Below are 25,669 nucleotides of genomic sequence, written 5' to 3'. Positions count from 1 at the left end.
GGCATCTATCAACAAAATTAGAGACACCTTGATGAATGTTTTGTCAAAGAAAGAAAGCACATCCTTAATTAGGAGTTATGCTTATTATGAGTAAATTATGTGTTACACAAGAGTACTAAGGTAATTAGGCCATGTTTGATATACATTTTCGGAGTAGATTTTGGGTCTAGGATGTATTCTGAAATTCAAATTCTTTTTTATTTTTGCTTTAGAATATGTTCTTGACCTATAATTTGTTATGAGAATGCACATCCAACACAACCTTAGATTGTGTTTGGTATGCGTTCTTGGAATACATTCTAGGCTGATTTTGCATTTTCGGATGATAAAAACTACAATTTTTATCATCAGAGAATGCGAAATCAACTTAGAATACATTCCAAGAATGCATACCAAACGTTGTCTTAGTATTTCTACATTTACTACATTATGAAGTGATTCTTTCTACGAAACTATGATTTTGTTCACAGAAACTAATCAGCAATTTACTAAAGGGTTATTATCAAAGAGGGTGATTTAGAGGCTATTAACCAATTGGATACCCAATAAGCTATACATTGAGCTCCAAATACAATCGACAAGAGTATGCATTTGTTAGTCTTCCAATTAATAATGTCATAATTGAGATTTATGAACTAAAATTAAATAAATCATAGATCTCAACTATTTTATTATTTCTTCTTGGTCGCTTTCTCTATACTGCCATTTCAATCACACAAAACAACAAGAAGAATGAGGAAGATGAGGGAAGCTTGAAAATGACATTATTCCTGAACCCAATGCCTACATTGTATTTGCTAGTAAATCGGAATCATTAAATCATAAGAATCTAAATTTGATCTATGAAATCTTATTACACTCATCTAGGTTGCTAATACAACTTTGTGAGAAGTGCCTAACAAGTTGTTCTACAAAGATGGTAATATGCCCTCTCAATCATAAGACCTTTAACCAATGTTATTTTCATGGTTATGTTTGGAAGCCAAGAAAAGAAAAAATTCAAAAATTTTGAATTTGAGGAGAGAGATAGACACATAAATCAATCATTGTATCATAATTTTTTGTCTTTTTTTTTTGTTTTTTTTTTTTTCTTGACTACCAAACATAGCCTAAGGTGATTCATATTTTATTTTAATTTGACACTTCAAATTTTGGAAAAAGAAATTGTGAGCCATTGAAGCCAACATGTATTGTCAAATTTCTCTAATTAAATTTAAAGCTAAGTCGATCAGCCTTTTAGTATATTAAGTGAAAAACTAAAGTTGACCATTTTAATTAATATATAGTGGGTATAATAACAATATATATATATATAACAAATGGATACATGCATACTAGTACATAGGCTATAAAAATAACTATAAGTTAATATTTCAATATAAATAACTAATATTGTACTAAAATATGCACCATTCAGCGATTTTGGTTTTTCTGGAATTTAGTTGACTATTAATATATCATTATTAAATATTTTAATTAGAGAGCTAACTTTATTCTTGTTATAGATCTGACTGTTTATACAGTCATTACCTTGGAATAGAACGTGATAGAAGCTCATATTAAGAGGTCAAACCTTTTTTCCAAGGAAGAGATGCAATTCAGTGAGAAAAATTGCTTTCATCATCAGTTTGATGTGGTTTCAAATTTCATATTCACAGTCACTCTTAGGGGTGTAAGTTTGGTTTTGTTAGCCCTAAGCCCGAACAGGGTTTAGGCTGGATTTTTCAACCCTGAGGACAGATTATGATTGAAATTTTTAGGCCCAAGGTTAGGACTGGGCTGGACAGGGCCAGGGTTGAGACCTTGGGTTGAGCCCGTCCCGGTTCTATGTTAGGTTATGCTTTACCTTTTACAATTTCTGTTTAGAATGTAATTGTCTATTGAGCAAAAGTTTGACAAAAGTATTTAACATTTTAAGTTTTAGGTTAAACTATAGGTTAATATCTCACCAGGGGCTTTCATTTTCTATAGAATTGTGACACAAAGTTGTATGTGTTTAGATGCCATGTCAATCGTGTGTCTCTTTTTTTTTTTTAATGCATAGAATCAGAGTCAATCAAGGTCGGACTGGGCTAGGTTGAGCCCGATAGGATTGGGCCTAAGCTGAGATATCTCAACCGGACCGTAGTGTCGGATTGGGGTTTTAAAAAACCTAGCCCAACCCGGCCTTGTTTCTCCCCTAGTCACTCCATTTTTAGATAGGATAGTCCCGTTCATTTATCTCAATTTATTCAGCTATTAATTTCTTCGAAATAATGGCTTTAACTCATCGAATTAATTCTCTATGTAATTCTTGATATTGACAGAAAAATAAATGAGGGTTGACAATAAGTCTCCATTTGGTTTCAGAGGAAAGGGAAGTGAAATCAAATCAATACAAAAGAGAGAAATTTTTATAATCATTATATCATATGAGGTGTAATTAATTCTAAAACATTTTAAATTTGGTTATTAGATCTATTCTTAATTTAAAATCAAATTCCATTGATTTGAAAAGTAAAATATATTTACCAAATATGGTAAGATTTTTTGGTTGATTGTACAAACATGATTACATAATTTATTTATTTTTATTTTTTCAAAAGTGATTTCACTTTCCTTCACTTGCAATCAATGGGAGCATAAAGGGCTTATCCAAACACTTCTTTGAGAAAACAGTGAACAGTAGTAATTTCCACTAATACACTTACTACCAAAACTAAAGAGAGAGAGAGAGAGAGAGAGAGAGAGAGAGAAGGGGGGGGGAGATCCCACCATAGGTATGCTTGGATTGGAGAAAATGGGGGCAATAAAATATGTTTTACAAGTGGAACATAATAGGGAAATTCCTTTTTTTTTTTGAGTAAGAAATAGGGAAATTCCTTTACGAGTAGCTAAATGTCAGTTTGTGGCTATGTATGATTGCAAGGGGAATTAAAGGAAAGGGAAGGGAAGTGCGGTTTCTTACCATATTTAATAATGATACATTTTACATGTAAAATTTATTTTACTTTTTGAACCAAAGGGAATTGGATGCGAACTAAAATAAAATTTAATAACCAAATATGGAATGATTTGGAGTTAGTGATATAGTCATATAGGGTAATGATTACAAATTTTTTTTACAAAAATTTCTTTTTTAAGTTTAAAAGTTTAACTTCCCTTCCCTTTAATTCCCCTTGCAACCAAATGGAGCCTACCCAATAATCGAAATTGGTTGAACTTAATCCCAATTCTTGCCTATTCGAAATGGCCGAAACCGATCCTGATTCTACCCAATAAAATCGATCTTTCTAGTTAGTTATTTAACAATTATATGAAATTTTGAAATAATTGAATAATCCTCAAACTATTTAAAAATTATATGAACATTTAAAGAAATAAATAATCACCTCCTAACTAATCCTACTAACTATTCAATAACTATCGTGCTTTGACTAGATTAACAACTAATCAAATAATTACTAAACAAGCAGGCTTATCTACAATATTTACAATAATTTAATCTAATTTCATCAAGCATATATCATACACTTATTCTAACTAATGGACACTATTTTAAGCTACTACACAAAATCCTACATTATTCTAAATTTTTACACTAGTTTACACTATTTTATTTTAATTTAAAACTAAGTTTATTCTAATAATTGTAAAAGAAAAGGAGAGAAGAAAACCTATCCTTGATGCCTAATTGGGTCAAGGGGATCTTGCTTGCTCAGAGGTGCGGGCCCTGTAGAATCTCGGGACTCTATGGGAATCCATAATCTTTTGGAATCTCGATATCTCGAATAACTCGTAGAATATCGAGAATTCAAAAAATAGAAAATTGAAATACAAGAGTATTTTTTAAAATATTTTTTGATGTATTTTAGGAATCTTTTTTTGAGGTTTTGAATGCTTTTTTAATTAAAAAAATATATATTAATTAGTGAGTGTTTCATATACATAAGATCCAAAATTTACAAAATTACGCTTTTCCGAAAGAGCTTGAAAAGCTATTTTCCTAGCCTCTTGTAGAGATTTAACATCCTTGTTTGGGAGAAAAACATGGCTCTTAAAATTCATGGTTGCCTCATACAATTATAGAAAAGGAAGGGCATTCCAAGGCCAAGAGGTTTTGGGATGGGTTGGTAAAAGTAGGGCTGCAGCAGGATTGGGTTGGGCCTGGCATTTTAAAACCCTAGCCCAACCCTCAGTCCCCTTAGTTGGGCCCAGGCCCAACCCAACCCTGACTCAGGGCCGGAAAATCCAACCCTAACCCGCCCTTAGCGTCAGGTCGGGCTGATCCTGATTGGCCCAAATCATGGAGTGGGGGAGTGGGGGAATGGAGAGATGCATGGATTGGATTAATTAAGTTGGGCTGGATTAGGGAAAAAATTATCAAATTTACATAAAATAACACTATAATAAAAAATAGGAAAAAATATCTCTACTTGGTGGTGTTTCTTACGCTCTCTAATGGGTGAACACGCCTGGGTATCTACCTAGCGGGCAGAAGCGTCATCTCACAGTGTCCTGTGAGAGGGAATAGGAAACACCACCAAGTACAGATCTCTTGCCCTAAAATATATTATCACTTATTATCTTCATATGTAATATAAGAAAAATTACATGTACACCCCTTATACTTGGCCTTAAGGGCAAATCAACCCGAGGTTTAAAAAATCGAACGTGTAACCCCTCGGCCCCAAATTTTATAAAACTAACAATCCGTTAGGAACTGTCTGTTAAGTGATGACGTGGGATATAACTTGAACTTAAAATGACTCTTATACCTTCGTCTTCCACCTTAAATGAAGGTCAAACAAATCCCAAATCTAAATGAAACCCAAATACCGCCACCCTCCACATATCTAAAAGCTCGCCATTAAACACCCCCCCCCCAACTCGACAAGCTCACCCTTCACCTATCTACTCTCCTTCTCCTTCTCCTCTCACCCTTCCGACCACTTCACACCTTTTTCAGACGAATTTTCACTCGGAAAGAAGCTTCAATGGAGTTACTTCTGGTTTTCCCGCATTGACTTTGACGAATTTGCTCTATAAAACTACTTTTGATTTCCCTTCATACCATTAATGCCGCCCTATTTTCAATTTTTGCCATTTCCTCTACTGAACTGGTTTTTTACTGTTGGTGGAATGACGCACCATTGGTTACCGATGATGAATATGTGGACTGACGATAACTCTTCGATGATGGAAGCTTTTATGGTTTCCAATTTCTCTGGTTTTGGTTGGGGTTCTTTGTCTTCAACATCTACTATAGTCAATATAGCTGAACCCACCAAAGCCCTAGCTCAACCTCAGATTTCGATGTTCCTCAATCAAGAGACGCTTCAGCAGCATTTGCTAAGTCTAATCGAGGGTGCTCCATGAGAACTGGACCTACATACGTAATTTTTTGGCAATCATTGGTCGACAACATTTCTGGTACTTCTTTGTTAGGGTGGGATGATGGATACTTTAAGGGAGAAGAGGATAAGATGAAGCGGAAGATTGAGACCAATGTCGGCGGAGGAGCAGGAGCACTAAAAGAAGGTGCTTCGGGAACTCAATTCATTAATCTCTTGTGTAACAGCTTCTGTCGACGATGCCGTTGATGAAGAGGTTACTGATACGGAGTGGTTCTTTCTTGTTTCGATGACTCAGTCATTTGTGAACGGCGTTGGCCTTCCGAGTCAGGCGTTCTTCACTTCTACGCCGGTTTGGCTCACCGGTTGCAGACGATGGTTTGTATTCCTGCTGCAAATGGCGTGGTTGAATTAGGCTTGACGGAATCCATTTTTCAGAGCTCGGATCTGACGAACAAGGTTAGGGTTTTGTTTAATTTCAATAATCTTGAAATGGATTGAAGTGTAGCCGGAGGTTTGAACAGCGCAGAAGCTCCCCCAACAATCATATTAGAAGAACAAAGTTCAAGTGAAGATTTTTTAGTTTGTTTTGAAAAAATAAAAATATATTTTCATGCATGTCCATTATAAAACACTACGTCATCACTTAATGTGGTATAACTAATGAACTATTAGTTTTGCATGATTATTAAAAGTTCAGGAGATGTACACGTTCCTTTTTTGAAACCTCAAGTCGATTTACACCAAGGCAAAGTATAGGGGGATATGCATAATTTTCCTGATATTATATTATATAACAAAATATGTGTGTCATTATCCTGCCCTCAGAGCTAGGTGTCTCAGCCTAGATCTTGTTCGAACTCAAGACAGCTTTGAACCAGCAGGACCAAACTTGCACCCCTAAGTAAAAGGGAACAGACATCCTTGTTGATGCACCAAATTTCCTGACGTTTTGGATGTTGGTTTATAAGAGAAAGGTTTCATTTGTAGATAGGGAGGGCATGGCACCGTGGCCAGGCGCGATTTCACATAGGCACCCGCAACAGTATCGCAGTGGCACGTTGGAAGATGTTGTGGATGCCTACTTGTGACTACGCAAGAAAATGCCACATGGGATTTTTTTTTTTTTTTTTTTTTGTTTTTTCCGAATGCAATCTTTGGGCAGTGATTTTCAATCGGCCATAACTTTTGATCTGATTATTCGATTTTCACAAGGCAAGCGTTGATGGAAATATCATTCTTAGCGCTATCAAGTGGAATACGAATCGGGCATTGATTCGATTGGTAACATGATCAAAAAGTGTCCACATTGTAGGACCCACTCAATGATTTTTTTTGGGGTATGATTAAATGGTCAAATCAACGCCGTTCTTAAACCAACTTCTTAGTTCTTACACAAGTCTTTTTAATGATAAAACAGCTAATTTGCAGCATTCGGACTGGTTTCGAAAAACACAGAAGGTCCCACATTGTCAGGGGCAATTTGATAATTTTTTCAAAAAAATGTCATTTTCCAAAAATAAAAAATTTTCTAGGGTTAATGTAATGGATCACTCCCCTACACTAAACCTATATTTTCTAAAACGTCTCTACCTTTAACTTCTTTTATGATACTCTTCTAATTTTAAACTTTTATATCTCCTTCTTCCCTCATGTTTTTAAGTACTTAGATTGTCCTTCATTTTCATTTGGTAACCTGTTAAATTAATTCTTAAAATGATTGATTCAAAAATTGATTTTACCAAATCAAGAAAAAGCAATGAACCGATTCACATGTTGGGTTACTTATCCACAATAATAAAGTGGTTCAAAACTAGTGAACCATTTTTAACATGATTGGTTCACTGGTTTGAACCAGTAACCCCTAGTCCGAACACCTTCTCCTTTCTCTCCAAATACAAAAATGCCCCAAAGCATTATCAATACAGAAACTCCCACTCCCCCGCTAGCAGAAGCTTTTTAAAAAAAGACTCAAGCATTTGCTAAACCAAAGTTCTTCCACTTCTAGCGTTGGAAGTTTAGTTTAGGTATTTGGTTACTCTATTCGTCATTATTTCTGCTCTAGCTAGCTGGGGACCTTAATCAATTAATCCCACATTCCATAACTGAGTTTTTTGTGGGTTGCTTCAAATCTCTTTCAAATTCATTTCTGGAAAATCTACTCTCCACTGTCTACTCTCAATTTCCTAGTTATTCATTCATAATCCAGAAGCATTGTCTTTTTAGGAACGTTCTATTTCTGTTTTCGACCTTTTGCTTGAACTAGGGATGCAATAGGGTCGGGTTGAGCCGGGTTTTATAAAACCCTAGTCCAACCCTGAATATTCTTAGTTGGGCCCAGGCCCGATCCGATCCCAACTTGGGGTCTGAAAAATCCAACCTGACCCACCCTCAGTGTCAGGCCGGACTGACCCTGATTGGCCCTAATCATGGAGAGGGAGAAGGGAGACACATGGGCTGGACTAGGCGGGGAGAAAATTATCTATTTTACTTAAAATAACACTATAATAAAATATTTATATCATTTATTATCTTCATATATAATATAATATATAACAAAATGATACGTACAAAAAACGGCCGAGGAAACCGAAATAAAACTTTAAAAAAATGTTCAAAAGGGGGGTGCAACACGAGGACTTCCCAGGAGGTCACCCATCCTAGTACTACTCTCGCCCAAGCACGCTTAACTGCGGAGTTCTGATGGGATCCGGTGCATTAGTGCTGGTATGATCGCACCCGCCAAGGTTACGCCACCTAATTCTCTTATACTTCATCCAGGCAAACCCCGTTGTCCGATTTTTCATACTATAACAATGATACGTACAAAAAACGGCCGAGGAAACCGAAATAAAACTTTAAAAATGTTCAAAAATGTCCTAGGGAACACGAGGATCAAACGCACCCAGCCGGGTCACCCATCCTAGTACTATGGATACGTAGCCGGCCGAAATAAAACTTAAAAAAATTAACTGCGGAGTTCCTGATGGGTCACCCATCCTAGTACTACTCACGCCCAAGCACGCTTCCCACCCGCAGCTTAAGCGTGCTTAAGGAGAGGTAGTACTAGGATGGGTGACCTCCTGGGAAGTCCTCGTGTTGCACCCCCTTTTGAACATTTTTTTAAAGTTTTATTTGGCCAAAAGGCCCTTTTTGTAATGATTATCATATAGTATGAAAAATCGGACAACGGGGTTTGGCCTGGATGAAGTATAAGAGAATTAGGTGGCGAATCCTGGGGGGTGCGATCATACCAAAGATTAATGCACCGGATCCCATCAACTCCGCAGGGCAGCGGGCTTGAGCGGAGTAGTACTAGGATGGGGGACCACCGGGAAGTCCTCTGATGCAAAATTCCCTTTGAACATTTCTTTTAAAGTTTTATTTCGGTTTCTTCGGCCCTTTTTGTACGTATTATTGTTATAGTATGAAAATCGGACAACGGGTTTGCCCGGATGAAGTATAAGAGAATTAGTGGCGTGAACCTTGCGGCGGGTGCGATCATACCACAGCACTAATGCACTGGATCCCATCAATAACTCCGTAGCTTAAGCGCATGGGCGAGGTAGTACTAGGATGGGTGACCTCCTGGGAAGTCCTCGTGTTGCACCCCCTTTGAACATTTTTTTAAAGTTTTATTTCGCTTTCTAGGCCCTTTTTTACTGTGTGATTGTTATAGTATGAAAAATCTACTAAACGGGGTTTGCCTGACAGAAGTATAAGATAATTAGGTGGCGAATCCTTGGCAAAGGATCATACCAAAGATTAATGCACCGATCTCATCGAACTCCCATAGCTTAAGCGTGCTTGGGCGAGAGTAGTACTAGGGATGGGTGACCTCCGGGAAGTCCTCGTGTTGCACCCTTTTGAACATTTTAAAGTTTTATTTCTCGGTTTCCTCGGCCTTTTTTGTAATGTGATCATTGTTATAGTATGAAAAAATCGGACAACGGGTTTGCCTCGGATGAAGTATAAGAGAATTAGGTGGCGAATCCTGGCGGGTGCGATTACACCAAAGACTAATGCACCGGATCCCATCGTAACTCCGCAGCCTAAGCGTGCTTGGGCGAGAGTAGTACTAGGATGGGTGACCTGGGAAGTCCTCGTGTTGCACCCCTTTGAACATTTTTTTAAAGTTTTATTTCTATTTTTCGGCCCTTTTTTGTACGTATCATTGTTATAGTATGAAAATTCTGACAAACGGGTTTGCCTCGATGAAGTATAAGAGAATTAGTGGCGAATTCCTTTGAGGTGGTGCGACCATACTGAAGACTAATGCACCGGATCCCATCGCAACTCCGCAGCTTAAGCGTGCTTGGGCGAGAGTAGTACCTAGGATGGGTGACCTCCGTGAAGTCCTCGTGTTGCACCCCTTTGAACATTTTTTTAAAGTTTTATTTCGGTTTCTCGGCCCTTTTTGTACGTGACTTGTTATAGTATGAAAATCGGACAACGGGGTTTGTTCCTGATGAAGTATAAGAGAATTAGGTGATGAACCTTGGCGGGTGCGATCATACCAAAGACTAATGCACCGGATCCCATCGAACTCCGCAGCTTAAGCGTGCTTGGGCGAGAGTAGTACTAGGATGGGTGACCTCCGGGAAGTCCTCGTGTTGCACCCCTTTGAACATTTTTTTAAAGTTTTATTTCTCGGCTTCCTCGGCCCTTTTTTGTACGTATCATTGTTATAGTATGAAAATCTGGACAACTGGGTTTGCCTCGGATGAAGTATAAGAGAATTAGGTGGCGAACCTTGGCGTGGTGCGATCATACCAAAGACTAATGCACCGATCCCATCGTAACTCCGCAGCTTGAGCTGCTTGGGCGAGAGTAGTACTAGGATGGGTGACCTCCGGGAAGTCCTCGTGTTGCACCTTTGAACATTTTTTTAAAGTTTTATTTCGCTTTCCTCGGCCCTTTTTGTACGTATCATTGTTATAGTATGAAAAATCGGACAACGGGTTTGCCTCGATGAAGTATAAGAGAATTAGGTGGCGAACCTTGGCGGGTGCGATCATACCAGCAGACTAATGCACCGGATCCCATCGTAACTCCGCAGCTTAAGCCGCGCGCTTGGGCGAGAGTAGTACTAGGATGGGTGACCTCCGGGAAGTCCTCGTGTTGCACCCCTTTGAACATTTTTTAAAGTTTTATTTCGCTTTCCTCGGCCCTTTTTTGTAATCGTATCATTGTTATAGTATGAAAAATCGGACAACGGGGTTTGCCTGGATGAAGTATAAGAGAATTAGGTGGCGAACCTTGGCGGGTGCGATCATACCAGCACTAATGCAATGATCCCATCGTAACTCCGCAGCTTAAGCGTGCTTGGGCGAGAGTAGTACTAGGATGGGTGACCTCCGGGAAGTCCTCGCTGTTGCACCCCTTTTGAACATTTTTTTAAAGTTTTATTTCGGTTTCCTCGGCCCTTTTTTGTACGCATATTGTTATAGTATGAAAAATCGGACAACGGGTTTGCCTGGATGAAGTATAAGAGAATTAGGTGGCGAACTTTATGGGGTGCGATCATACCAGCACTAATGCACCGGATCCCACGTAACTCCGCAGCTTAAGCGTGAGCTTGGGCGTAGAGTAGTACTAGGATGGGTGACTCCCGGGAAGTCCTCGTGGTTGCACCCCTTTGAACATTTTTTAAAGTTTTATTTCGGCTTTCCTCGGCCCTTTTTTGTACGTGATCATTGTTATAGTATGAAAATCGGACAACGGGGTTTGCCTGGATGAAGTATAAGAGAATTAGGTGGCGTAACCTTGGCGGGTGCGATCATACCAGCACTAATGCACCGGATCCCATCGGGAACCCGGGCAGCTAAGCGTGCTTGGGCGAGAGTAGTACTAGGATGGGTGACCTCCGGGAAGTCCTCGTGTTGCACCCCTTTGAACATTTTTTTAAAGTTTTATTTCGGTTTCTCGCCCTTTTTGTACGTATCATTGTTATAGTATGAAAAATCGGACAACGGGTTTGCCTGGATGAAGTATAAGAGAATTAGGTGGCGAACCTTGGCGGGTGCGATCATACCAAAGACTAATGCACTGGATCCCATCGGAACTCCGCAGTTAAGCGTGCTTGGGCGAGAGTAGTACTAGGATGGGTGACCTCCTGGAAGTCCCCGTGTTGCACCCCTTTGAACATTTTTTAAAGTTTTATTTCGGCTTTCCTCGCCCTTTTTGTAATGATTCATTGTTATAGTATGAAAATCGACAACGGGTTTGCCTGGATGAAGTATAAGAGAATTAGGTGGCGAACTTGGCGGGTGCGATCATACCAAAGACTAATGCACCGGATCCCACTAACCCGCAGCTTAAGCGTGCTTGGGCGAGAGTAGTACTAGGATGGGTGACCTCCCGGGAAGTCCTCGTGTTGCACCCCTTTGAACATTTTTTAAAGTTTTATTTCGGGTTTCTGGCCCTTTTTGTATCGTGATTTGTTATAGTATGAAAATCTGACAACGGGTTTGCCTGGATGAAGTATAAGAGAATTAGGTGGCGAATCCTTGGCGGGTGCGATCATACCAAAGACTAATGCACCGATCCCATCGTAACTCCGCAGCTTAAGCGTGCTTGGGCGAGAGTAGTACTAGGATGGGTGACCTCCTGGGAAGTCCTCGTGTTGCACCCCTTTGAACATTTTTTAAAGTTTTATTTCGGTTTCCTCGGCCCTTTTTGTACGTATCATTGTTATAGTATGAAAAACTGACAACGGGTTTGCCTGGATGAAGTATAAGAGAATTAGGTGGCGAACCTTGGCGGGTGCGATCATACCAAAGACTAATGCACCGGATCCCATCGTAACTCCGCAGCTTAAGCGTGCTTGGGCGAGAGTAGTACTAGGATGGGTGACCTCCGGGAAGTCCTCGTGTTGCACCCCTTTTGAACATTTTTTTAAAGTTTTATTTCGGTTTCCTCGGCCCTTTTTGTACGTATCATTGTTATAGTATGAAAATCTGGACAACGGGTTTGCCTGGATGAAGTATAAGAGAATTAGGTGGCGAACCTTGGGAAAGCGATCATACCAAAGACTAATGCACCGGATCCCATCGTAACTCCGCAGCTTAAGCGTGCTTGGGCGAGAGTAGTACTAGGATGGGTGACCTCCTCGGGAAGTCCTCGTGTTGCACCCCTTTTGAACATTTTTTAAAGTTTTATTTCGCTTTCTCGGCCCTTTTTTGTATCAGACGTATCATTGTTATAGTATGAAAATCTGACAACGGGTTTGCCTGGATGAAGTATAAGAGAATTAGGTGGCGTGAACTTTGGCGGGTGCGATCATACCAGCACTAATGCACCGGATCCCATCGTAACCCGCAGCTTAAGCGTGCTTGGGCGAGAGTAGTACTAGGATGGGTGACCTCCTCGGGAAGTCCTCGTGTTGCACCCCTTTGAACATTTTTTAAAGTTTTATTTCGGTTTCTCGGCCCTTTTTTGTACGTATCATTGTTATAGTATGAAAAATCTGACAACGGGTTTGCCTCGATGAAGTATAAGAGAATTAGGTGGCGAATCTTGGCGGGTGCGATCATACCAAAGACTAATGCACCGGATCCCATCAACTCCGCAGCTTGCGTGCTTGGGCGAGAGTAGTACTAGGATGGGTGACTCGGGAAGTCCTCGTGGTTGCACCCCTTTGAACATTTTTTTAAAGTTTTATTTCGTTTCCTCGCCCTTTTTGTACGTGATCATTGTTATAGTATGAAAAATCTGACAACGGGTTTGCCTGGATGAAGTATAAGAGAATTAGGTGGCGAATCTTGGCGGGTGCGATCATAGCCAAAGACTAATGCAATCGATCCCATCGTAACTCCGCAGCTTAAGCGTATTTGGGCGAGAGTAGTACTAGGATGGGTGACCTCCTGGGAAGTCCTCGTGTTGCACCCTTTGAACATTTTTTAAAGTTTTATTTCTATTTCTCGGCCCTTTTTTGTATGTATCATTGTTATAGTATGAAAAATCTGACAACCGGTTTGCCTGGATGAAGTATAAGAGAATTAGGTGGCGAATCCATGGCGGGTGCGATCATACCAGCACTAATGCACCGGATCCCATCGTAACTCCGCAGCTTGCCGCGGCTTGGGCGAGTAGTACTAGGATGGGTGACCTCCGGAAGTCCCTCGTGGTTGCACCCCCTTTTGAACATTTTTAAAGTTTTATTTCGGTTTTCTCGCCCTTTTTTGTACGACATTGTTATAGTATGAAAATCGGACAACGGGTTTGCCTGGATGAAGTATAAGAGAATTAGGTGGCGAACTTTGGCGGGTGCGATCATACCAAAGCACTAATGCAATCGGATCCCATCGTAACTCCGCAGCTTAAGCCGGGCTTTGGGCGAGAGTGAGTACTAGGATGGGTGACCCTCGGGTGAAGTCCTCGTGTTGCACCCCTTGAACATTTTTAAAGTTTTACTTCGGTTTCCTCGGCCCTTTTTGTACGTTGACAGTTATAGTATGAAAATCGGACAACGGGTTTGCCTCAGGATGAAGTATAAGAGAATTAGGTGGCGTAACCTTGGCGGGTGCGATCACAGCACTAATGCACCGGATCCCACTCAACTCCGCAGCTTGCCGTGCTTGGGCGAGGAGTAGTACTAGGATGGGTGACCTCCTGGGAAGTCCTCGTGTTGCACCCCTTTTGAACATTTTTTTTTAAAGTTTTATTTCGCTTTCTCGGCCCTTTTTGTACGTATCATTGTTATAGTATGAAAAATTGGACAACGGGTTTGCCTGGATGAAGTATAAGAGAATTAGGTGGCGTGAACCTTTGGCGTGGTGCGATCATACTTCGCCAAAGACTAATGCACCGATCCCATCAACCCGCAGCTAAGCATGCTTGGGCGAGAGTAGTACTAGATGGGTGACCTCCCGGAAGTCCCCAGTGTTGCACCCCTTTTGAACATTTTTTTAAAGTTTTATTTCGGTTTCCTGGCCCTTTTTTTGTAATGTATCATTGTTATAGTATGAAAAATCGACAACGGGTTTGCCGGATGAAGTATAAGAGGAATTAGGTGGCGTAACTTTGGGGGGTGCGATCATACCAGCACTAATGCACGATCCCCACAAACTCGCAGTTGCGTGCTTGGGCGAGAGTAGTATTAGGATGGTTGACCTCTGAAGTTCTCGTGGTTGCACCCTTTTTGAACATTTTTTTAAAGTTTTATTCGGTTTCCTCAGCTTCAGGACGTATCATTATATAGTATGAAATCGGACAAACGGGTTTACCGGATGAAGTATAAGAGAATGGTATGCGTAACCTTGGCGGTGCGATCATACCAGCACTAATGCACCGGATCCCATCAAACTCCGGGCAGTTTAAAGCGTTTTAACAGAGTAGTACTAGGATGGGTGACCTCCCGGGAAGTCCTGGTGTTGCACCCCTTTTTGAACATTTTTAAAGTTTTATTTCGGTTTCCTCGGCCCTTTTATAGACGTATATTGTTATAGTATGACAAATCGGGACAACGGCTTTGCCTGGATGAAGTATACAGAGAATTAGGTAGCGTAACCTTGGCGGGTGCATCATACCAGCACTAATGCACCGGATCCCACCGTAACTCCGCATTAAGCTGCTTGGCGAGAGTAGTACTAGGATGGGTGACCTCCGGGAAGTCCTGGTGTTGCACCCCTTTTGAACATTTTTTTAAAGTTTTATTTCGGTTTCCTCGGCCCCTTTTTTGGCGTATCATTGTTATAGTATTAAAAATCGGACAATCGGGATGGCCCGGATGAAGTATAAGAGAATTAGGTGGCGTACCTTGGCATGTGCGATCATACCAGCACTAATGCACCGGATCCCATCGAACTCCGCTGATTAAGCGTGCTTGGGAGAGAGTAGTACCAGGATGGGTGACATCCGGGAAGTCCTCGTGTGCACCCCCTTTTAAACATTTTTTAAAGTTTATTCTTGCTTCCTCGCCCTATTTGTACGTGATCATTGTTATAGTGTGAAAAATCAGGACAAACGGGTTTACCGGATGAAGTATAAGAGAATTAGGTGGCGTAACTTAAGGGTACGATCATACTGCAGACTAATGCACCGATCCCACCAACTGGCAGATTAAGCGTGCTTGCTGCCAGAGTAGTACTAGGATGGGTGACCTCCCGGGAAGTCCCCGTGTTGCACCCCTTTTGAACATTTTTAAAGTTTTATTTCGGTTCTCTAGGCCCTTTTTGTAACGTATCATTGTTATAGTATGAAAAATCGGACAACGGGTTCACTGGATGAAGTATAGAGAATTGGGTAAGGCATCATGGTGCGATCTACACGAAGACTAATGCAACCGGATCCCATCGGAACCCGCGATTAAGCGTGCTTGGGCGAGAGAAGTAGATGGGTGACCTCCCTGGGAAGTCCCCGTGTTGCACCCCTTTTGAACATTTTTTTAGTTTTATTTCGGTTTCCTCAACCCTTTTTTGTCCGTATCATTGTTATAGTTGAAAAATCGGACAACCAGGTTTGCCTGGATGAAGTATTTTGGCGTAACCTTGGCGGGTGCGATCATACCGGCACTTTCCCATCTCCCGATTAAGCGTGCTTCGAGAGTAGTACTAGGATGGGTTCCTGGGAAGTCCTCGTGTTGCACCCCTTTTGAACATTTTTTAAAGTTTTATTTGTTTCCTCGGCCCTTTTTTGTACGTATCATTGTTATAGTATGAAAAATCTGACAACGGGTTTGCCTGGATGAAGTATGAGAATTAGGTGGTATGCAACTGGGCGGGAGTGATCATGTCAGCACTAATGCAATGGATCTCATCGTAACTCAGTGATTAAGCGATGCTTAGGCAGAGCAGTACTTAGGATGGGTGACCTCTGGGAAGTCCTCGTGTTGACACCCCCTTTTGAACATTTTTTTAAAGTTTTATTTCGGTTTCCTCGGCCCTTTTTTGTACGTATCATTGTTATAGTATGAAAAATCGGACAACGGGGTTTGCCTGGATGAAGTATAAGAGAATTAGGTGGCGTAACCTTGGCGGGTGCGATCATACCAGCACTAATGCACCGGATCCCATCCAACTCGCTAGTTATAGTTAAGCGTGCTTGGGCGAGAGTAGTACTAGGATGGGTGACCTCCTGGGAAGTCCTCGTGTTGCACCCCCTTTTGAACATTTTTTTAAAGTTTTATTTCGGTTTCCTCGGCCGTTTTTTGTACGTATCATTGTTATAGTATGAAAAATCGGACAACGGGGTTTGCCTGGATGAAGTATAAGAGAATTAGGTGGCGTAACCTTGGCGGGTGCGATCATACCAGCACTAATGCACCGGATCCCATCGAACTCCCCTGTTAAGCGTGCTTGGGCGAGGTAGTACTAGGATGGGTGACCTCTGGGAAGTCCTCGTGTTGCACCCCTTTTGAACATTTTTTAAGTTTTATTTCGGTTTCCTCGGCCCTTTTTGCATGCGTATCATTGTTATAGTATGAAAAATCGGACAACCAGGGTTTTACTGGATGAAGTATAAGAGAATTAGGTGGCGTAACCTTGGCGGGTGCGATCATACCAGCACTAATGCCGAGGATCCCATCGAACTCCATGATTAAGCGTGCTTGGCGAAGTAGTACTAGGATGGTGACCTCTTGGGAAGTCCTCGTGTTTTTTACTTGAGACATTTTTTTAAAGTTTTATTTACGGTTTTCCTCGGCCCTTTTTGTATCGTATCATTGTTATAGTATGAAAAAAATCGGACGCAGCGAGGTTTACTGGATGAAGTATAAGAGAATTAGGTGGCGTAACTTGTGGCGGGTGCGATCATGCCAGCACTAATGCCGGATCCCATCGAACTCCGCGATTAGCGTGCTTGGGCGAGAGTAGTACTAGGATGGGTGACCTCACTGGAAGTCCTCGTGTTGCACCCCCTTTTTGAACATTTTTTTAAAGTTTTATTTGGTTTCCTCGGCCCTTTTTGTACGTATCATTGTTGATAGTATGAAAAGGCCGGACAACCAGGGTTTGCTGGATGAAGTATAAGAAATTGGTGGCGTAACCTTGGCGGGTCGCGATCATACGCAGCACTAATGCCGGATCCCCGCTCGAACTCCGCGATTAAGCGTGCTTGGGCGAGTAGTACTAGGATGGGTGACCTCCTCAGGAAGTCCTCGTGTTGCACCCCCTTTTGAACATTTTTTAAAAAGTTTTATTTACGGTTTCCTCGGCCCTTTTTTACGTATCATTGTTATAGTATGAAAAATCCCGGACCATGGGGTTTGCACTGGATATGAAGTATAAAAAAAGAATTAGGTGGCGTAACCTTGGCGGGTGCGATCATACCGGCACTAATGCTAGGATCCCATCGAACCCCGTGATTAGCGTGCTTGGGCGAGAAGCAGTACTAGGATGGGTGACCTCTACAGGAAGTCCTCGTGTTGCACCCCCTTTTAGAACATTTTTAAAGTTTTATTTCGGTTTCCTCGGCCTTTTTTTGTAAACAATATCATTGTTATAGTATGAAAAATCGGACAGGGTTTGCCTGGATGAAGTATAAGAGAATTAGGTGGCGTAACACTTGGCGGGTGCGATAAGTACAGCCACTAATGCCACACCAGGATCCCTTGAGAACTCCCGCGATTAAGCGTGCTTAGGGCGAGAAGTAGTACTAGGATGGGTGACCTCACGGAGAAATCCTCGTGTTGCACCCCCTTTTTGAACATTTTTTAAAGTTTTATTTGGTTTTCCTCGGCCCTTTTTTGTACGTATCATTGTTATAGTATGAAAAATCGGACAGCGAGTTTGCTGGATGAAGTATAAGAGAATTGGGTGGCGTAACCTTGGCAGGGTGCGATCATACCAGCACTAATGCCAGGATCCCCTCAGAACTCCGCGATTAAGCGTGCTTGGCGAGTAGTACTAGGATGGGTGACCTCTGAGGGAAGTCCTCGTGTTGCACCCCCTTTTGAACATTTTTTAAAGTTTTATTTCGGTTTCCTCATTTGGCACACTTTTTGTGCGTATCATTGTTATAGTATGAAAAATCGGACAACGGGGTTTGCCTGGATGAAGTATAAGAGAATTAGGTGGGCAATAACCTTGGCGGAGTGCGATCATACCGCCACAATGCGGATCCCATCGAACTCGCTTGATTAAGCGTGCTTGGGCGAGAAGTAGTACTAGGATGGGTGACCTCCTGGGAAGTCTCGTGTTGCACCCCCTTTTGAACATTTTTAAAGTTTTATTTGGTTTCCTCGTTAGCACTTTTTGTCACGTATCATTGTTATAGTATGAAAAATCGGACAACACGAGTTTACTGGATGAGTATAAGAGGTTAGGTGGCGTAACCTTGGCGGGTGCGATCATACCAGGCACTAATGCCCGGATCCCATCCGAACTCCGGCGATTAGCGTGCTTGGGCGAGTAGTACTAGGATGGGTGACCTCCTGGAAGTCCTCGTGTTGCACCCCCTTTTGAACATTTTTTAAAGTTTTATTTCGGTTTCCTCGGCCCTTTTTATGTACGTATCATTGTTATAGTATGAAAAATCGGACAACGCAGGGTTTGCTGGATGAAGTATAAGAGAATTAGGTGGCGTAACCTTGGCGGGTGCGATCATACCGGCACTAATCTTGCACGGATCCCATCGAGAACTCCGCTTGATTAAGCGTGCTTAGGCGAGAGTAGTACTAGGATGGGTGACCTCCTGGGAAGTCCTAAGTGTTGCACCCCCTTTTGAACATTTTTAAAGTTTTATTTAAGCGGTTTCACTCGGCCGTTTTGTGTCATGTCATTGTTATAGTATGAAAAATCGGACCAAAGAGTTTACTGGATGAAGTATAAGAGAAATTAGGTGGCGTAAAGCCTTGGCGGGTGCGATCGCCACCCGACACTAATGCACCCCGGTTCCCTCGAACTCACGTGATTAAGCGTGGCTTTGGCGAGAGTAGTACTAGGATGGGTGACCTCACAGAAGTCCTGTGTTGCACCCCTTTTGAGACATTTTTTTAAAGTTTTATTTCGGTTTCCTCTGGCCGTTTTATGTACGTATCATTGTTATAGTATGAAAAATCGGACAACGAGGTTTGCTGGATGAAGTATAAGAGAATTAGGTGGCGTAACCTTGGCGGGTGCGATCATACCCCAGCACTAATGCACCGGATCCCATCGAACTCCGCGATTCGCGTGCTCGGGCGAGAGTAGTACTAGGATGGTGACCTCACAGGGAAGTCTCGTGTTGCACCCCCTTTTGAACATTTTTTTAAAGTTTTATTTCGGTTTCCTCGGCCCTTTTTTGTACGTATCATTGTTATAGTATGAAAAATCGGACGGACGGGGTTTTACTGGATGAAGTATAAGAGAATTAGGTGGTAGTAACCTTGGCGGGTGCGATCATACCAGCACTAATGCCACATAGGATCCCATCGAGACTCCCGCGATTAAGCGTGCTAGGCGAGAAGTAGTACTAGGATGGGTGACCTCTGGGAAGTCCTCGTGTTGCACCCCCCTTTTGAACATTTTTTAAAGTTTTATTTGGTTTCCTCGGCCCTTTTTTGTGCATTATCATTGTTATAGTATGAAAAATCGGACAACGGGGGTTTACTGGATGAAGTATAAGAGAATTAGGTGGCGTAACCTTGGCGGAGTGCGATCATACCGGCACTAATGCCAGGGATCCCAACGCTCAGAACTCCGTGATTAAGCGTGCTTGGGCGAGTAGTACTAGGATGGGTGACCTCCTGGGAGGAGTCCTCGTGTTGCACCCCACTTTTGAACATTTTTTAAAGTTTTATTTCGGTTTCCTCGGCCCTTTTTATGTACGTATCATTGTTATAGTATGAAAAATCGGACAACGGAATTTACTGGATGAAGTATAAGAGAATTAGGTGGCGTAACCTTGGCGGGTGCGATCATACCCGGCACTAATGCACCGGATCCCGCCGAACTCACTTCGATTAAGCGTGCTTGGGCGAGAGTAGTACTAGGATAGGTGACCTCCACAGGAAGTCCTCGTGTTGCACCCCCTTTTGAACATTTTTTTAAAGTTTTATTTCGGTTTCCTCGGCCCTTTTTTGTACGTATCATTGTTATAGTATGAAAAATCGGACAACGGGGTTGCCTGGATGAAGTATAAGAGAATTAGGTGGCGTAACCTTGGCGGGTGCGATCATACCAGCACTAATGCCCGGATCCCATCGGAACTCCGCTGATTAAGCGTGCTTGGGCGAGTAGTACTAGGATGGGTGACCTCAGAGGAAGTCCTCGTGTTGCACCCCCTTTTGAACATTTTTTTAAAGTTTTATTTCGATTTCCTCGGCCCTTTTTTGTTCGTATCATTGTTATAGTATGAAAAATCGGACAACGGGGTTTGCCTGGATGAAGTATAAGAGAATTAGGTGGCGTAACCTTGGCGGGTGCGATCATACCAGCACTAATGCACCGGATCCCTTGAGAACTCCCTTGATTAAAAGCGTGCTTGGGCGAGAGTAGTACTAGGATGGGTGACCTCATGGGAAGTCCCCTCGTGTTGCACCCCACTTTTGAACATTTTTTAAAGTTTTATTTTCGGTTTCCTCAAATGACCTTTTTTGCGTATCATTGTTATAGTATGAAAAAAAAATCGAGACAACGAGGTTTACTGGATAGGCGTATAAGAGAATTAGGTGGCGTAACCTTGGCGGGTGCGATCATACCAGCACTAATGCACGGATCCCATCGAACTCCGCGGAGTTAAAGCGTGCTCAGGCGAGAAGTAGTACTAGGATGGGTGACCTCCTGAGAAGTCCTCGTGTTGCACCCCTTTTGAACATTTTTTAAAGTTTTATTTCGGTTTCCTCGGCCCTTTTTTGTACGTATCATTGTTATAGTATGAAAAATCGGACAACGAGGTTTACTGGATAAAGTATAAGAGAATTAGGTGGCGTAACCTTGGCGGAGTGCGATCATACCAGCACTAATGCTGCGGATCCCATCGAGAACTCCGCGATTAAGCGTGCTTGGGCGAGAGTAGTACTAGGATGGGTGACCTCTTATGAGAAGTCCTCGTGTTGCACCCCCTTTTGAACATTTTTAAAGTTTTATTTCGGTTTCCTCGGCCCTTTTTTGTACGTATCATTGTTATAGTATGAAAAATCGGACAACGGGGTTTGCCTGGATGAAGTATAAGAGAGAATTAGGTGGCCATAACCTTGGCGGGTGCGATCATACCAGCACTAATGCCAGGATCCCCTTCGAACTCCATGATTAAGCGTGCTTGGGCGAAGTAGTACTAGGATGGGTGACCTCCACAGGAAGTCCCCGTGTTGCACCCCCTTTTGAACATTTTTTAAAAGTTTTATTCGGTTTCCTCGGCCCTTTTTGTGTACGTATCATTGTTATAGTATGAAAAATCGGACAACGGGTTTACTGGATGAAGTATAAGAGAATTAGGTGGCGTAACAACCCAAGCCAGTGCTGATCATACCGGCACTAATGCACAGGATCCCATCAGAACTCCGCGATTAAGCGTGCTTGGGCGAGTAGTACTAGGATGGGTGACCTCACTGAGAAGTCCTCGTGTTGCACCCCTTTTGAACATTTTTTAAAAGTTTTATTTCGGTTTCCTCGGCCCTTTTTTGTACGTATCATTGTTATAGTATGAAAAATCGGACAACGGGGTTTACTGGATGAAGTATAAGAGAATTAGGTGGCGTAACCTTGGCGGGTGCGATCATACCGGCACTAATGCACGGATCCCATGAACTCCTGCTGATTAAGCGTGCTCAGGGCGAGAGTAGTACTAGGATGGGTGACCTCTTCGGAAGTCCTCGTGTTGCACCCCCTTTTGAACATTTTTTTAAAGTTTTATTTCGGTTTCCTCGGCCCTTTTTTATGCGTATCATTGTTATAGTATGAAAAATCGGACAGCAGGGTTGCCTGGATGAAGTATAAGAGAGATTAGGTGGCGTAACCTTGGCGGGTGCGATCATGCGAGCACTAATGCACGGATCCCATCGAACTCCACGCTGATTAAGCGTGCTTGGGCGAGAGTAGTACTAGGATGGGTGACCTCTGAGAAAGTCACTCGTGTTGCACCCCCTTTTGAACATTTTTTAAAGTTTTATTTTCGGTTTCCCTCGGCCCTTTTTTGTACGTATCATTGTTATAGTATGAAAAATCGGACAACGAGGTTCTGGATGAAGTATAAGAAAATTGGAGGTGGCGTAACCTTGGCGGGTGCGATCATACCGGCACTAATGCCCGGATCCCATCGAACTCCATACGATTAAGCGTGCTTGGGCGAGTAGTACTAGGATGGGTGACCTCCTCGGAAGTCCTCGTGTTGCACCCCCTTTTGAACATTTTTTTAAAGTTTTATTTCGGTTTCCTCGGCCCTTTTTTGTGCGTATCATTGTTATAGTATGAAAAATCTGACAACGGGGTTTGCTGGATGAAGTATAAGAGAATTAGGTGGCGTAACCTTGGCGGGTGCGATCATACCAGCACTAATGCACGGATCCCATCGAACTCCATGATTAAGCGTGCTTGGGCGAGAGTAGTACTAGGATGGGTGACCTCTGGAGAATCCTCGTGTTGCACCCCCTTTTGAACATTTTTAAAGTTTTATTTCGGTTTCCTCGGCCCGCTTTTTATGCGTATCATTGTTATAGTATGAAAAATCGGACAACGGGGTTGCCTGGATGAAGTATAAGAGAATTAGGTGGCGTAACCTTGGCGGGTGCGATCATACCAGCACTAATGCACGGATCCCATCGAACTCCGCGATTAAGCGTGCTTGGCGAGAAGTAGTACTAGGATGGGTGACCTCTGGGAAATCCTCGTGTTGCACCCCCTTTTGAACATTTTTTAAAGTTTTATTTCGGTTTCTCGGCCTACTTTTTTGTACGTATCATTGTTATAGTATGAAAAATCGGACAACGGGGTTTACTGGATGAAGTATAAGAAGAATTAGGTGGCGTAACCTTGGCGGGTGCGATCATACCAGCACTAATGCACCGGATCCCATCGAACTCATGATGATTAAGCGTGCTTGGGCGAGAAATAGTACTAGGATGGGTGACCTCACAGGAAGTCTCGTGTTGCACCCCCTTTTTGAACATTTTTTAAAGTTTTATTTCGGTTTCCTCGGCCCTTTTTAAATGTACGTATCATTGTTATAGTATGAAAAATCGGACAACGGGGTTTACTGGATAAGTATAAGAGAATTAGGTGGCGTAACCTTGGCGGGTGCGATCATACCAGCACTAATGCCGGATCCCATCGAACTCCAGCGATTAAGCGTGCTTGGGCGAGTAGTACTAGGATGGGTGACCTCACAGGAAGTCCTCGTGTTGCACCCCCTTTTGAACATTTTTTAAAGTTTTATTTCGGTTTCCTCGGCCCTTTTTTATACGTATCATTGTTATAGTATGAAAAATCGGACAACGGGGTTTACCTGGATGAAGTATAAGAGAATTAGGTGGCGTAACCTTGGCGGGTGCGATCATACCAGCACTAATGCACCGGATCCCATCGAGAACTCCTTGATTAAAAGCGTGCTTGAGGCGAGTAGTACTAGGATGGGTGACCTCCTGGGAAGTCCTCGTGTTGCACCCCCTTTTGAACATTTTTTTAAAGTTTTATTTCGGTTTCCTCGGCCCTTTTTGTACGTATCATTGTTATAGTATGAAAAATCGGACAACGGGGTTTACCTGGATGAAGTATAAGAGAATTAGGTGGCGTAACCTTGGCGGGTGCGATCATACCAGCACTAATGCCCGGATCCCATCGAACTCCCTTGATTAAGCGTGCTTGGCGAGAGTAGTACTAGGATGGGTGACCTCTGGGAAGTCCTCGTGTTGCACCCCCTTTTGAACATTTTTTTAAAGATTTTATTTCGGTTTCCTCGGCCCTTTTTTGTACGTATCATTGTTATAGTATGAAAAATCGGACAACGAGGGTTTACTGGATGAAGTATAAGAGAATTAGGTGGCGTAACCTTGGCGGGTGCGATCATACCAGCACTAATGCATCCCAGGATCCCCCTTGAACTCCAGCGATTAAGCGTGCTTGGGCGAGAGTAGTACTAGGATGGGTGACCTCATAGGGAAAGTCCTCGTGTTGCACCCCCGCTTTTGAACATTTTTTTTAAAGTTTTATTTCGGTTTCCTCGGCCCTTTTTTGTACGTATCATTGTTATAGTATGAAAAATCTGGGACAACGGGGTTTGACTGGATGAAGTATAAGAGAATTAGGTGGCGTAACCTTGGCGGGTGCGATCATACCAGCACTAATGCACCGGATCCCATCAGAACTCCGCAGTTAAGCGTGCTTGGGCGAGAGTAGTACTAGGATGGGTGACCTCTGGGAAGTCCTCGTGTTGCACCCCTTTTGAACATTTTTTTAAAGTTTTATTTCGGTTTCCTCGGCCCTTTTTTGTACGTATCATTGTTATAGTATGAAAAATCGGACAACGGGGTTTGCCTGGATGAAGTATAAGAGAATTAGGTGGCGTAACCTTGGCGGGTGCGATCATACCGGCACTAATGCCCGGATCCCATCGAACTCCGCAGATTAAGCGTGCTTGGGCGAGAGTAGTACTAGGATGGGTGACCTCTGAGGAAGTCCTCGTGTTGCACCCCCTTTTGAACATTTTTTAAAGTTTTATTTCGGTTTCCTCGGCCCTTTTTTGTACGTATCATTGTTATAGTATGAAAAATCGGACAACGGGGTTTACCTGGATGAAGTATAAGAGAATTAGGTGGCGTAACCTTGGCGGGTGCGATCATACCAGCACTAATGCACGGATCCCATCGAACTCCGTGATTAAGCGTGCTTGGGCGAGAGTAGTACTAGGATGGGTGACCTCTGGGAGTCCTCGTGTTGCACCCCCTTTTGAACATTTTTAAAGTTTTATTCGGTTTCCTCGGCCTTTTTTGTACGTATCATTGGCTGGGGGGCCTCTGGGCTGGCCCTGCTGGTTCTGTACGTATCATTGTTATAGTATGAAAAATCGGGACAGGGTTTACCTGGATGAAGTATAAGAGAATTAGGTGGCGTAACCTTGGCGGGTGCGATCACACGGCACTAATGCCCGGATCCCATCGAACTCCTGATTAAGCGTGCTTGGGCGAGAGTAGTACTAGGATGGGTGACCTCAGGGAAGTCCTCGTGTTGCACCCCCTTTTGAACATTTTTTTAAAGTTTATTTAGGTTTCTCGGCCCTTTTTGTACGTATCATTGTTATAGTATGAAAAATCGGACAACAGGGTTTACTGGATGAAGTATAAGAGAAGTGGGTGGCGTAACCTTGGAGTGCGATCATACCCGGCACTAATGCCCGGACTCCCATGAGAACTCACCGCGATTAAGCGTGCCCAGGCGAGAGTAGTACTAGGATGGGTGACCTCGGGAAGTCCTCGTGTTGCAAAC

General features: G+C 42.6%; 5 non-coding genes and 39 pseudogenes across 5 annotated transcripts; 43 read left to right on the top strand and 1 right to left on the bottom strand.

The window, feature by feature from the left end:
- Positions 1 to 7,955: 7,955 nt before the first annotated feature.
- LOC122644306 lies at positions 7,956 to 8,074 on the bottom strand. Its single transcript, XR_006330270.1, has one exon. It is a non-coding gene; the product is annotated as a 5S ribosomal RNA (ribosomal RNA).
- Positions 8,075 to 8,826: 752 nt separating this feature from the next.
- Positions 8,827 to 8,946, top strand: LOC122644303 (annotated as a pseudogene).
- Positions 8,947 to 9,332: 386 nt separating this feature from the next.
- Positions 9,333 to 9,450, top strand: LOC122644314 (annotated as a pseudogene).
- Positions 9,451 to 9,836: 386 nt separating this feature from the next.
- LOC122644289 lies at positions 9,837 to 9,955 on the top strand (annotated as a pseudogene).
- A 384-nt stretch (positions 9,956 to 10,339) lies between these two features.
- On the top strand, positions 10,340 to 10,463 carry LOC122644310 (annotated as a pseudogene).
- A 134-nt stretch (positions 10,464 to 10,597) lies between these two features.
- Positions 10,598 to 10,716, top strand: LOC122644312 (annotated as a pseudogene).
- Positions 10,717 to 10,848: 132 nt separating this feature from the next.
- On the top strand, positions 10,849 to 10,970 carry LOC122644329 (annotated as a pseudogene).
- Positions 10,971 to 11,104: 134 nt separating this feature from the next.
- Positions 11,105 to 11,224, top strand: LOC122644482. The gene has a single exon (XR_006330409.1). It is a non-coding gene; the product is annotated as a 5S ribosomal RNA (ribosomal RNA).
- Positions 11,225 to 11,353: 129 nt separating this feature from the next.
- LOC122644476 lies at positions 11,354 to 11,472 on the top strand. Its single transcript, XR_006330403.1, has one exon. It is a non-coding gene; the product is annotated as a 5S ribosomal RNA (ribosomal RNA).
- Positions 11,473 to 11,600: 128 nt separating this feature from the next.
- Positions 11,601 to 11,718, top strand: LOC122644325 (annotated as a pseudogene).
- Positions 11,719 to 11,847: 129 nt separating this feature from the next.
- On the top strand, positions 11,848 to 11,967 carry LOC122644307 (annotated as a pseudogene).
- A 129-nt stretch (positions 11,968 to 12,096) lies between these two features.
- LOC122644295 lies at positions 12,097 to 12,216 on the top strand (annotated as a pseudogene).
- A 131-nt stretch (positions 12,217 to 12,347) lies between these two features.
- LOC122644319 lies at positions 12,348 to 12,469 on the top strand (annotated as a pseudogene).
- Positions 12,470 to 12,606: 137 nt separating this feature from the next.
- Positions 12,607 to 12,726, top strand: LOC122644287 (annotated as a pseudogene).
- Positions 12,727 to 13,101: 375 nt separating this feature from the next.
- LOC122644320 lies at positions 13,102 to 13,223 on the top strand (annotated as a pseudogene).
- A 632-nt stretch (positions 13,224 to 13,855) lies between these two features.
- On the top strand, positions 13,856 to 13,971 carry LOC122644331 (annotated as a pseudogene).
- Positions 13,972 to 15,098: 1,127 nt separating this feature from the next.
- On the top strand, positions 15,099 to 15,215 carry LOC122644326 (annotated as a pseudogene).
- Positions 15,216 to 16,310: 1,095 nt separating this feature from the next.
- LOC122644284 lies at positions 16,311 to 16,434 on the top strand (annotated as a pseudogene).
- A 136-nt stretch (positions 16,435 to 16,570) lies between these two features.
- On the top strand, positions 16,571 to 16,686 carry LOC122644481. The gene has a single exon (XR_006330408.1). It is a non-coding gene; the product is annotated as a 5S ribosomal RNA (ribosomal RNA).
- Positions 16,687 to 17,075: 389 nt separating this feature from the next.
- Positions 17,076 to 17,190, top strand: LOC122644291 (annotated as a pseudogene).
- A 915-nt stretch (positions 17,191 to 18,105) lies between these two features.
- Positions 18,106 to 18,221, top strand: LOC122644327 (annotated as a pseudogene).
- Positions 18,222 to 18,613: 392 nt separating this feature from the next.
- LOC122644299 lies at positions 18,614 to 18,729 on the top strand (annotated as a pseudogene).
- Positions 18,730 to 18,866: 137 nt separating this feature from the next.
- LOC122644302 lies at positions 18,867 to 18,991 on the top strand (annotated as a pseudogene).
- A 396-nt stretch (positions 18,992 to 19,387) lies between these two features.
- LOC122644332 lies at positions 19,388 to 19,505 on the top strand (annotated as a pseudogene).
- A 397-nt stretch (positions 19,506 to 19,902) lies between these two features.
- On the top strand, positions 19,903 to 20,025 carry LOC122644321 (annotated as a pseudogene).
- Positions 20,026 to 20,418: 393 nt separating this feature from the next.
- LOC122644288 lies at positions 20,419 to 20,535 on the top strand (annotated as a pseudogene).
- A 136-nt stretch (positions 20,536 to 20,671) lies between these two features.
- On the top strand, positions 20,672 to 20,795 carry LOC122644290 (annotated as a pseudogene).
- A 143-nt stretch (positions 20,796 to 20,938) lies between these two features.
- On the top strand, positions 20,939 to 21,059 carry LOC122644304 (annotated as a pseudogene).
- A 134-nt stretch (positions 21,060 to 21,193) lies between these two features.
- On the top strand, positions 21,194 to 21,315 carry LOC122644281 (annotated as a pseudogene).
- Positions 21,316 to 21,452: 137 nt separating this feature from the next.
- Positions 21,453 to 21,570, top strand: LOC122644313 (annotated as a pseudogene).
- A 137-nt stretch (positions 21,571 to 21,707) lies between these two features.
- On the top strand, positions 21,708 to 21,826 carry LOC122644309 (annotated as a pseudogene).
- A 134-nt stretch (positions 21,827 to 21,960) lies between these two features.
- Positions 21,961 to 22,079, top strand: LOC122644305 (annotated as a pseudogene).
- Positions 22,080 to 22,472: 393 nt separating this feature from the next.
- LOC122644296 lies at positions 22,473 to 22,589 on the top strand (annotated as a pseudogene).
- Positions 22,590 to 22,724: 135 nt separating this feature from the next.
- On the top strand, positions 22,725 to 22,840 carry LOC122644279 (annotated as a pseudogene).
- Positions 22,841 to 22,974: 134 nt separating this feature from the next.
- On the top strand, positions 22,975 to 23,090 carry LOC122644298 (annotated as a pseudogene).
- Positions 23,091 to 23,226: 136 nt separating this feature from the next.
- Positions 23,227 to 23,346, top strand: LOC122644308 (annotated as a pseudogene).
- Positions 23,347 to 23,483: 137 nt separating this feature from the next.
- Positions 23,484 to 23,598, top strand: LOC122644300 (annotated as a pseudogene).
- A 135-nt stretch (positions 23,599 to 23,733) lies between these two features.
- On the top strand, positions 23,734 to 23,854 carry LOC122644297 (annotated as a pseudogene).
- A 135-nt stretch (positions 23,855 to 23,989) lies between these two features.
- On the top strand, positions 23,990 to 24,105 carry LOC122644316 (annotated as a pseudogene).
- A 137-nt stretch (positions 24,106 to 24,242) lies between these two features.
- On the top strand, positions 24,243 to 24,367 carry LOC122644311 (annotated as a pseudogene).
- A 141-nt stretch (positions 24,368 to 24,508) lies between these two features.
- On the top strand, positions 24,509 to 24,626 carry LOC122644414. Its single transcript, XR_006330344.1, has one exon. It is a non-coding gene; the product is annotated as a 5S ribosomal RNA (ribosomal RNA).
- Positions 24,627 to 24,761: 135 nt separating this feature from the next.
- On the top strand, positions 24,762 to 24,879 carry LOC122644277 (annotated as a pseudogene).
- Positions 24,880 to 25,014: 135 nt separating this feature from the next.
- Positions 25,015 to 25,129, top strand: LOC122644286 (annotated as a pseudogene).
- A 177-nt stretch (positions 25,130 to 25,306) lies between these two features.
- Positions 25,307 to 25,420, top strand: LOC122644322 (annotated as a pseudogene).
- The last annotated feature ends 249 nt before the right edge of the window (positions 25,421 to 25,669 follow it).

This window comes from Telopea speciosissima, chromosome 10, assembly GCF_018873765.1.
Source record: "Telopea speciosissima isolate NSW1024214 ecotype Mountain lineage chromosome 10, Tspe_v1, whole genome shotgun sequence".
In the NCBI taxonomy this organism is placed as follows: domain Eukaryota; kingdom Viridiplantae; phylum Streptophyta; class Magnoliopsida; order Proteales; family Proteaceae; genus Telopea; species Telopea speciosissima.
Note: the sequence above shows the minus strand (reverse complement) of the source record. Positions and strands in the feature narration are given on the sequence as shown.